An 11,659-nucleotide genomic window follows, 5' to 3' on the forward strand; every position below is an offset into this window, starting at 1 on the left:
GGCTGGCGCCAGGGTGGCCGGGGTGTGAGTCAGAGGGGGGGGAGCGGGAGGCGGGGGCGGGGCAGGGCGGGGAGTGTCGTTCCCCGGGCGCCCGTCACCGCCCGCCCGCCGCGGAGCGGGGCCGAGCTCGCTCCCCGCCCCGAGGCTGAGGGAGAGCGCGGTGCGGCGGGGAGGGAGCGCCTCAGCGGGGCCGGGGGGGGGAGGGGGAGGGGGAGGGTGGTTCGCCGGGGAAGAGGGGCAGGCCTGCGGGGAGCGGCTGCTGTGGTGAGGGCGGCCGCGAGGGTCGGGCGTTAGCAGCGCGGCCGGGGCTGGGGGTGGAGGGGGGTGGGGGGTCTCTCTCTCTTACGGGGATCTGAGCGCCGCGGCGGGGACGGGGCACCTGCAGCCGCCGCGGCCCCGGAGGCTTCACAGGGCTGCCCGTGCCCGGCCGCCTTGCCGGCGGCGGGCCCTCACGTCCTTCTCAAGCCGCTTGGGCTGGTCCCTTCCCCTTCTGCGTTAGGGCAGGCATGATCAAAGTTACAAGATAAAGAAAAAGCTCTTCGTCCTTAGGGTTTATGTATTTCTCCCACTTCTCTTGAATGTTTCCAGCACTTCGTGTAGCATGCCCGTAGGACGGGGTCCGATGCTTTCGTTGTTCAGACCTGCTGTGCATGTGCTGTAGCGAAACAGCCTGTTGGTGCAGTAAACTTTGGCTTCCACGAGTGTAAAATAGTAAGTTAAGTGCTTTTGGGGAAGTACCTGATCTACTTTGCCTAAACTAAGTGGTAGTCACAGTGCATTTTCATGGGGAAATGTTTAAGGTTTCCAGATGCATTTCAGGCTCTAATGAAAGCTTAAAATGTAGGGCGTAAGTGCTATGTATTTATAGTTGCTACAATGCCTTTTTTATTTTTTTAAGTTAGAGGCTGTCATAAATCCGGAAGTCTCAGATAAATATAACAGTTCCTTTAAAATCTTCTAGACAAGACTTAAACATCAGGATTTATGGCCTTAGGAAAGGAACAAAGCTATATTTGGCTTCAGCTGTATTTTATATATGACAGACTGGAGGATGATACTGAAGATTGTTAAGAGGGCTGTAGGCAAAGATCCTGTGAGTGGAAATAACCAGACACATCTGGATTTACATGAAGATGCTATGTCTGACCTCATCTGCTCTAAAACGCATGCTTTGCCTTTACAGTGTCTTTCAAGTTCTAAAGTCGAAAAAAAAAATGTTATGGTAATTGAAATATGGGGGAGAATATGGGTATATATTAAACATGAAGAGATAGGAAAGATAGTCTCTTAGAGTAACTCATTAAAAAATGGCATGCATTAGGAAGTGACGGTCTAAGTAAGGAAAGATCAAAGTAAAGGAAATGTCTGTAGTGTGAACTTGGATGGTGGCAGGATGAGGTAAAATGCTTTGAACTATGAATGCTTTGAATGAGTTATGCATTCTCTTTTAGACCTGTTGAGTGTGACCTGACCCTTCACAACGTATCAGGGAGATAAGCAGAGAATTTGGACAGAGTAGAACTCTGAAAGAAGTACTGTGGGCTGTCATTAAAGAGAGCAGTAGTTTATTTTGCATTTCAGATTAGAATACTTATGGAAATGGAAAAGAAAAATAAGACAAAGTTCAGGGGTTTGTGGGACTTCCTTCAAAAGCTGGAGGTAGAATAGTGAGGTTGGCCTCTGCAAGAACAATTAAAAGCAAGTAGAAGTGAAAACCTGTTTCTTTTCACCATTGCCATTTCTAATGATTCTTATAAAAGTTCATGTTAGCATTCATACTGATGAATCAAGCACTATTGTCAGTTACAATCGGTCAGCTATTTTTTGTAATTCCCAGTGTAGAGGAACAAAATACTTGTGAGGTCCTGGAGCAGAAGAGTTGAGGGCTTTCCCATCATCGTTCACTTCAAAACAATTAAAAACAGTGAAGGAAGGGAGTTGGGGTAGGAGGGTTGCAGAGATGGGATAGGGAGCCTGCCATTTTACACTGTTTCCACCAGTTTTTGAAATCTGTCTTTAGTTAGTGCTTCTCTTCAGAGCTTGCTCCTTCTCCTAGCAGTACTTACTGTCACTGGAACTCTTTACTGTCTCCTAATGTTTGATACATGTTGTTTTCTACATTCAGTTGCCATTATTTTCTTATGTCTCTCTTGGGAACTTGAGACCTCCATGCATCCAGGAAAAAAAAGTCTAGGTTCAGATAGACAAAAGATTGATTATTGCTTAAGTTCTGTGTGGTTGTAGAATGACATTGAAGCAGTTCATGAAAGATACAGACTTCAAATTTGTTCTTAAATACACATCAGCAGTATGCTGCAAGAACAGAGGGAGTCCTCTGGATAGCAAGTAATTTTTGAGCCTGGCATACTATGTCTGGGTTCAAGAAGTGTATAAAGAACTTAACAGAAAACACTCTATTACATAAAAACAATCACTTCTGTGTCAGGAAATCCCTGAGATGCAGATATCTGGAATCTGGGAGATTATCTGGGGAGGAATCTGACTGGATATATTTACCTCTTCGTTATTCTCTAGATGTTAATTTTTGATCACTGTTGGAAAGAGTACTGGGCCTAGTTGGGCCTTGGTATTACCCGGTGTGGTCATTCTTATGTCTTTAAGCTACAGTTGATTCTTCAAGCTTTCGTTTTGGTGCATTATTTCACTTTTGGCATATTTAACTAAAGAAGAAAAACCTCAATTTTCTGATATTTCACTGTGTTACCATCAGGATGTGATAGTTATGTAAGAGAGGGGGAAAAAAAAGACAACTTTTTACTAGATTAGATAACACATAGCTCTACCACCACCGCATTAAAAATAGCACACACACAGAAAGCACGTTTTTGCCCTCTTGTAGGGTCAGATAAATGATACTTTAAAGCAAAACAAACCCTTGCCATTGCACAGTTCACTTGGGCAATTCTAAGAGATACTTCAGGGATTGTCCTTCCCCTTCCTACCACAGGTCAGTGTTTTACAACTGCTTATATAAATCCTGGTTGTCCTTCTTCAGAAAGGTGCCTAGAAAGTACTGTGCCTTCGGTACAGTGAGGCAGAAGTATGTTCCTTGCTTGTGCATTTTAAGCAGTTGATTGGATGTTTTTATAAGCATTTCCTTGTACAAGTAGTGTATGCAACCTACTTAAACATGAAATGACAGTAAAATAGTGTTTGAAGTTGTATTTGACCCCATTTTAGGTAAATGATACACAATTGTTCTGATTTAAGATCTTCAGAAATTGACAGCAGTATAAACAAAATGAAGCAACACCAACCCAGGCTAAGGGAACAGGCAGTGGCAGGCAGTGGACCTAAAAATTAATACCTGGGTACTGAAATCTGGACCTGAGCCCCATTTTTACAGTCTCTTGGCATACATCCCAAGAAAAAGTAGTTAATCCAAAGAAGGAAGTTATATTCTGAGAAAAATGTGGTAATGACTTTCTGGCTGTTTTACCTTTATTTCTTTAAAGGTAGCTAGTTAGCTGTTTTAACTTTTTGCCACGTTATGTGTAGCAAAGGAAAAATAAAATTAATTGGAGAAAGATTACATTAGGTAAATAAGGGTCATACTCTTAAAAAAAAAAAAAGGCATAATGTTCCTGAGAACTAATTGTTCTGCTAGGAAATGATTATCACCTTTTCTTCTAGGAAAAACCAAACAAAAACCGAACAAATAAACATAAAAACCAAAATCTCAAACCACATTAAAAATAAGAAATTCTTGAATGGCATAGCTTTTGAAGACCTTAGCCACTGATGTTTGAGGCACTTTGGCCATGGCTAAGGAATAATGAATCCTCAGAACCAACTTAGTTTTGTTTTGTTTCAGTTTGTTCTGTGTTGCTTAGTAGACTTTTGGGGCTTTAGCGAGATAGTTCTGGCAGGGAGACTTTTAAAATGGAAAAATGCTCAGCATCACTGCAGTAAAACAAATACTAGCCTTTGTTTGTGCAACACAATGTTGGACAGAAGTTGGCTTTGAGTAAATTTTTGTAGGTATGAAAGTCCACAAGTCTGCGTTTGCAGTTTGGTCTCAAAGTGGGCTAGACTTGCTACCAGTATCTCTGGCATTTCTGTACAGCGCTGCAGTATGGGTTTTCCAAGGGATATCAATTCCCTTTGAGAAAATTGGAGCTGTGGGTTCTTGGTACTATTAAAATAAGGCCCTTAAATTATTTAATTGCACTTAGTAATTATGTATATACTAGTGAGTTTAAAAACAGCTACACGTAGGATAAATAGTTAACTACATGTTAGAAAGATAAGGACCTCATTAAAAATAAAAAGGGAGGCAAAGCATAATAGGATCTAAAATACTTAACCAGGTAGAGTAAAGACAGAGTTTATTGGCTAGATCCAGTAAAGGACTTAAGTACCTAAAGCAGGATTTGGGGAGAATTCAGGTGCCTAAGTCCAAAAACGTGATCTGAGAAATCTCACACAGCTGCTGCCTAACCCAGGAGATGCCTAAAATCAGAAGGCTGTTCCTTGTTTTTAATTTGTATCTCTAGAGTGTCTAGTATTTTACTTCTGTGCACATTCAGTGTGCAGCAGCTAGAGCAATTTAGCACCTCTTTCCCATTCAGCCATTTACAGTCCTCAGCTTAAGTGTCCAAGGGCTCTATTTCGTCAGTATTCCCCGGCCACACCAAGCTGACATTCATATTCAGAGCTGCTTATTTTGGTGTAGCTGCTTGCTTTTAAGATGAAGGATAGGGAGATTGAATAACCTTTTATTTAACAACCTGTCTGTTAGATTACTGATATAAGAGTTGGAAGATTGAGTTTGGGTCTGTCTGAGAGTGTTCAAACCTATTTCTTCCCTCCAAGTAATCTATCTTGAAGAGTGACTGCATGAATTTAAATTGTCTTGGGACTATGAATTAGAGATGAGGATGTGTCACTCCCTGCTAAATGCCCTGTTCCCTGGGATAAGTCTCACACATGTTTCTGTTCCTGCATACTTCTTTGCTTCACAGTGGCACAGCTTTAACAGGAACGGAGCAGAGTCGTCTTTGTTTCCAATATCTCTGCCTCTTGCTGGGTAGGATCACTTTTCTGGCATATGCTGACTTGAATCTTTTTTGTTTAATGGGGGTACACAGCAACAATAGGTTGCTATCTGGGAGGCGTTTGTTTTCTCACTTCCTTCTGTTATCCTGGCTGTGATTTAACAGAATACAGCAAGCCCTGCTCCATTTTTTTTTAACAGAATGGTAATTGGATCCTACAGTTGAGAGGACTCTAGGCTGTGAATTGTAAGCACGCTGAGGTGTCTGTCTTGACCTGAGTTAGGTTTCTAAGGAGTTGCAATAACACTGCTGCATTTCTTGCAGACTAGCATTAGACAGGCATGATGCCTCAGGTCTGTGCCAAACTTCATCATACATACTGTATAGCATACGCAGGTATTTCCTGTGGAGTTCTAGAAATGTTGTTGGGAGAGGAAAAACAGAAAACTGAAAAGCTGTTTGCAGTCACATAATTCTAAGTGTCCAGCTTACTCATTCCTTTGCTTGCACCAGCACTGAATATAACCCCCTAACGTGCTATACAGTTGTCACTTAATATTGGCATGTTTGGATACGCATGGATGTATTTGTATGGACATTAATATCAACTGCCATTAATGAGTGGATTTGGTAAATCTGACAGCTATACTCTGGAATTGTGAAAATGTTGTCTATCCTGGAAACACCAGTGAATGGAGTCACTCATTTCCCTGTTTTCATGTTTATTGTATTTTTTGTTTTCCTGTATATGATGGTATGTGGTTGTTCATTCCAAAAGAAGGCTGAATGTTTCTACATGTGCAGGACAACCAAGTTGAAAAATGTGATCAAGAAGGTCTTATTTTAAATTTCTCCAGTTTAAAAAGTAATTTAGCTCCAGATATGACACGAGTCATATTTGTTTTTTCTTTAGGAAGAGAATACTTGGACTGATTGGACTCCTTCCTTCTGCCGTTGTTGCCCGGTAGGAGCACATAATCAACAGATTCATAAAATAGCTAAATATTCAGTGGAATATTTGCGCCTAGTAATATAAGTTGTAATTATTCAAATAGTAATGCACTTAGTGTGAAATGCTAAATGTAAATTGATAGCTCTGAATAATCAGTTATTTCTTCTTGAAGTTAAAGCTCTTAGTGTAGGACTGTAACTGAATAATGAACAAGAAGCAGAATAATAGCTAAGGAAGTACTAAAAAGACTTTAATGACAGAAGGACTTTTTAAATTGTGCACTAAAAGTGTGCAAAAAGCAAATAAGTCAGCATTTTTTCAGTTTATCAGGATATTTTCCTTCAGCTGAAAGGTGCTGCCTAACAGTTGTGTTGCATATACTAAATTTTTTTTTTTCTGGGTGTTAATGGATTCACATTAAAGAAGGAGTATAAGCTGGTTATTTTTAAAAGAATGTATAGCAGAAGTAAAATATAATGATTGGGATGCGTCTGTGTTATAATTTGCTATTTGAAGAACAGTTTATTTTGGTATTTGTTAATACGTTCACTATTATTTTCTAATATGTTCCCTGATAGATATATGTACATATACTCTAATATATCCCTTACTATCAAGTTGGATGTTTTGCATCTACTTATAATCATCCTCTGACATAAACTATATTGAGATATATTTAGCTTTGAATATATTTTGCCGAATAGGAGAGTTCTCTTTCAATTTCTAATAATTTTTTGCTGTTCATTCTTATACAATTTAAAAAGGGGAAAAAATTACAGTCATTACATTGTATTTGCATTAAAAGTATGCCTGTTTTGTAAAACCAAATCTTAAACCAAGGGAGAAGGAAGGGAAAAAAAGCATATTATGCTCGATATCTAGCCTTTTCTGTGTCAATAATAAATATGGAATTACATTCAGAGTTTCAGTCAATTAAAATACATTAAGAGATGCATCTAGCAATCAGAAAATACTTTGCAGCCTACTTAAAGTGGTAAGTGAGGAAAAAAAATCATTTGTGACTGCTCTACTGGACTTCAGGCTGGAATAGGGTGCAATACTACCGGCCATGATTGTCAAGTACCTTTGCCTGCAACCAGGCAGTGTACATCAGTGCTGCTAGTATTAGATAAATCACCGAGTTTCCTGATAGTTAATGATAAAGTTACCAGTCTTCATCTCCTTTTGAATTTTTATAGTTAGGAAATTCGGATTTACGTATTCTTCTTATATTAACTCTTTAGGATCAGGGGAGCGACTTTTCCTTGTCTTACTTATTTTTCATGTATAGAGTTCCCTAGAGTTTGCATGTATATCTGCTTTTTCCTTCCCTAATGAGCATCCTTCTTTCAGAGGTTTTACAGCACTGGGCAACTATTTCCCATCAATGAGAACAGACAATACATGAATTTTCTTTGAAGGCTATGAATAGTATTGTTTGCTACATGTAGTGTTATGTGAGGAAAATCTGAGCTGGACAAAAAGTGATTACTTGAAATTTAACCAAGGTGGCAGAAAACATTCATTTAATTGAATGGCCTATTTGGCAAGAATTTACCTCTTAGCAACAAGATGAATGTTACAGTTTATTCTGACTATTCAATATCCCCTTTCTACTTTGGGTGATATGTATTTAGTGTTGCTTATGTCCTGTTTGCTTCTGGAACTTTGGTAGCATCACACAGCACGTTGTACGCTAGAGGCTGGGGTATCAGAGCCACATCTTTTCAAGCCTTCCTACAAGCATAGTGCAGGAAATGTATACCTTTATATCACTTCAGCCAAAGACAGCAGATGACAGGAATGAATTTGGAGACCATTTGTTTTCTCAAGAGAGCATGGGATCATACAGGAGAGGAGTGAGTGCTCTCAAATTCTTCATTTCAGCATGGCCGTATAAAGAACATTTAGTGTTTCTGTCTTTCTCTTGCTTATCTTTCTCCTTCACTGTATTTATACAAAACAAGATAAATGAGTGGTCTTTGACTATTGTCCACAAATAATCTATGTAGAGACAAAAGAACACCTAATTTAATTTAATTTCCATTCCTGAAGAAACAGAATAAAACTAGGTTTTTTCCTCCAACATACATTGGACAGTTTGTCTATGCAGCGGTACAAAGTTTCAGACATATGAGTCTAGGCTGATCACACTTTCTTACAGATGACGCTGTGGTAAGTAGCCCATCCCGAATGGATTTTGTATGTCTTGGTGTTTTGTCCTTGTCACACCATATATGAGCGTTTAGGGACAGGGATATATATCTAACATTTTAGGGATCTTTTTTAATGATTTGTGTCCCTCAGCTCCTGAGTGTCCAGGGAGGGTTTCACAAGAGCTGAAAGACTGTGATAAGCCCATCCATCTGAAAGTATTTTTAAAAGCACATAGTATACTCTATTTATCTTCGTATTTCTACTTGTAATAAAAAAAAAGTCATGATGCTTTAAGTGAACAGCTTATCCTGCTGTTTTTCAGGGGTTTGTTGCCATCCTGGATCTGTTTCCTGTTTGCATTTTGCTGGGCTGGTATTGGTAGATCACCTGAGAGCCCCACCCCACTCCCAGTTCATGCCTGGCCTTCACTGAAGAGCTGAAAACCTGACAAGCTGTTGTCCTTGTTTTCCTTTGTGACACATTGCAGAGCTGCCTTGTTACAAAGTAGTTGTTTGTGTTCTGGGGCTCTCACCTGTGGAAATTTGATGTATGGCTCACTGTGTAGAGTTTCCTCACTCCTGTAATATTTCATCCTCCCACTCGGACTGCTGTAACACCCTAATTTCTGGCCATAAATCTAAACCAAAAGTTAACTAGTTAGACTATATGTAAATATTTCTCATTAATTGTAGAAAGAGAAGGTGCAACATGTTTTTCTTTACTATATTTAAACATTTATTTAAAAAAAAATTACTCTCCAAGGTGCTTTTTTGGTACCTGGATTACCTTGATAAAAATGAGTGGAATACTCTGATGTTTACAGTAGTAACTCCTGGGGGCTAACAGACTCTGAGAATTCTTGAGTTCTGCAACATCATTAACAAAATTAGTAGTCAGGCCAGTAGTAGATTCCAGGCTTAAAAGCAGGTTATACTGATTGTAGGACTGAGTGATATCTTAAGCAGAGTAGCTAAGTGAACTATTATGGTTAAGTAAACAAAAATGCAGCAGAATGAGAGGTTTCTGAGTAAGCTGTATGCTGATAGATTACAGCATTATCAGAGTCTGCAAGTCAAAAATGGTGTAAGAAAAGGCGGTGGCAGCCTGTAGTCTAATTTATGCAGGTATTTGAAGAGGGAAATTCAGGTAGAATAAAGATTTATTGGGAAGAAGGTGGAAACAAAAGGGAAGGTAGTTCATTTATATTTTCCAAAGACATACTGCAAATCACTTTGATTATATTTACACTACTGGGACTGGGCTGCCCCTCTTCTCTCTGAAACCACCTCTTTCCAGATGGTGTAAATCTGGCAAGTCATGGATGTGGCTACTTTCGGATGTCACCTAAAGCAAAATATAGGTTGTGTTCACATTGTACCATAGCTCAGATTTCCCTCTGTCCACAGCATATTGGGAGCACAGTGATATCTGGAAGGAATCTCTGATCCTTCCTTTCCTGCCCCAAACAGAGGCTTATGAATGATAACATGCGCCAGTAAATCTGAAACAAGTCTTCAGTCTTGATACTGCTCCATTTTGATGCAATGACTACTTTTCTGTAGATCTCAATAGAAAGCCATAATGCTTTTATCAATTCCTACTGCAAATAAGTTTTCCCCCAGAATGACCGTTTTAAGAAATCCTGCTTTGAAGTCGTAATTTTAAAGGTGGTTTACGTAAGAAATAATGCCTATAGAATGATTGATCATTGTTTTTAAATAAGCACTTGTACAATGTCATTGTCTTAGACATTCTAGTCAGTTAATTTTTTTAAAAAATCTTGGTGTTCAGAATACTGTGTTTTACTTTAGATTCCACTTTTTTCTGCTTTATACTTAACTCCTACAATTCTCCTGTCATTATCTTATTAAAATATATACATGAAAACATATATATGTATCTATGAACAAAGTCTTTACAACCTTTTAAAAAACATTTTGCATTAGCTTCTTTAAAGCTTGGTGTTTTCTGAGAGTAGTAAGTGCTATTAAATGCAAAAAAGAAAAAAATCTACTACTTTTGTCCCTGTTTGTACTTCCGTCTGTAAAAGTAATACAGTATGCTTTTCTGCATTCAAAAAATTTCAGTAGTTTATCTTCCTTGTGATCAGCGTGCAGTGTGCTGTGCAAGTCCTGTCTTAGGCTTGCTTCCTTTTGGTAATTCGAGCTATTATAGGGTTTTCTTACAAGCAAACAGCTTTATTCATAATTTCTACTGTCAAACAGAAAGGATATTCATGTGAGAACTCCTTGCTCCACTTCTAGATAAAGGGAAGGACACGCAGGTGGTGGAATCACTGGTACCAAGTGGGAGCTGCCAGTTGCAGTGAGCTGGGTAGTTTTATCCTGCAGCCGAGGGGTATGTGCCACACAGCACAGGCCTGAAGGCCAGACTGGGTGTGCAGCACAGGCCTGGTGGACCTCCTCAGGTTAACTCCCCTGTGGGTCACCCGCTCTTTGGTGTACAACAGTCTTCTCGTCAGGATCGCTGCTGCATGTTACAGGTTAAAGAAAAGGATCTTTTGAACAGTTTATAACATGTATGAGCTTCCCTCCAAAGAAGTCAGCATTAGTTTCATTAGTACATATTAGCTGTGCATACCTGTATTCCTGCTTTAGCCCATATTATGAACTGCCAGCACCATGCTATGAAAATGTACATGTTGCTTTGAGAAGCCACTGCTATTTCTCTTGCAGCTGTCTTGTAGTTTCACTGCCTGTCTCTTGGAGTTAGGAACAGGGCCTTTGAAAAAAGTCTCTGAAGATGCTCAAGAGCAATTAAAAATTATCAAGCAAATTTACGATACTCATCAAAAATTCCATCCATGGAAGCTGTTAGGTAGAACTGAATGAAATTAGGAAGTTTTTTTCAAAAGCAATGTCCAATTTTTTCTTTAATTCCAGATAGAGCAAAAATTTATTTTTTTATTTTTGCCTACTCAGTTGAGTGGTAGTCAGTCAGAGATGGACAGACGCACAAACGTGTTGCTGTACGCTTCTATGGGAGAACCTATCTTGGGCCACATATCTCCAGGACACAGGGCTCTACCCACCCTGGGGACAGTGATGCACAGACATCAATATGATGGATACAAAATGTCCGTCTATTTAGCTGTGTCACATGCTTATATAGCTCTTGCGCTTCCTGTTCCTGCCACTCCTATGGGGAGGAGTCTATCTTTCCGTCACAGCCCGTGATCTTCCGGTCGCCGATCCCTGTCTATTCCCCTACAACATGCATCCCTAAAATTAGATTTCTTTTTAGTTATTTATTTTTAAACTGACCTAATGTGCTTCATTTCTTGTAAATTCAACTTCCAAAATGCTAGTAGTCGTCCATTTTAGGTCAGTACCATGCAGGAATTTTAGAGGGGTTTGATGTGCCTGTTTTGCTCTACAAGTTCTACAAGATTCTCTGGCCCAAAGGTACTTCTCATGCAGAAGAAAATTCACAGATCTCCAGGCAGATGTTTTCCTGCAGGCTTGGCCCTTAGAAGGAATAGAAGTTTGAATTCCTGCTTAACTTGATAAAG

At 39.6% G+C, this 11,659-nt stretch overlaps 1 long non-coding RNA gene across 3 annotated transcripts; it reads left to right on the forward strand.

The window, feature by feature from the left end:
• Positions 1-168: 168 nt before the first annotated feature.
• On the forward strand, positions 169-10,151 carry LOC135313054 (uncharacterized). Of its 3 annotated transcripts, XR_010372625.1 has the most exons (4): positions 169-264; positions 589-711; positions 5,932-5,982; positions 8,450-10,151. It is a non-coding gene; the product is annotated as an uncharacterized LOC135313054 (long non-coding RNA). The 3 variants fall into 3 exon arrangements; XR_010372626.1 differs by lacking the exon at positions 589-711 and having other exon boundaries at positions 204-264; XR_010372624.1 differs by lacking the exon at positions 169-264 and having other exon boundaries at positions 324-711.
• The last annotated feature ends 1,508 nt before the right edge of the window (positions 10,152-11,659 follow it).

This window comes from Phalacrocorax carbo, chromosome 4, assembly GCF_963921805.1.
Source record: "Phalacrocorax carbo chromosome 4, bPhaCar2.1, whole genome shotgun sequence".
Classification (NCBI taxonomy): domain Eukaryota; kingdom Metazoa; phylum Chordata; class Aves; order Suliformes; family Phalacrocoracidae; genus Phalacrocorax; species Phalacrocorax carbo.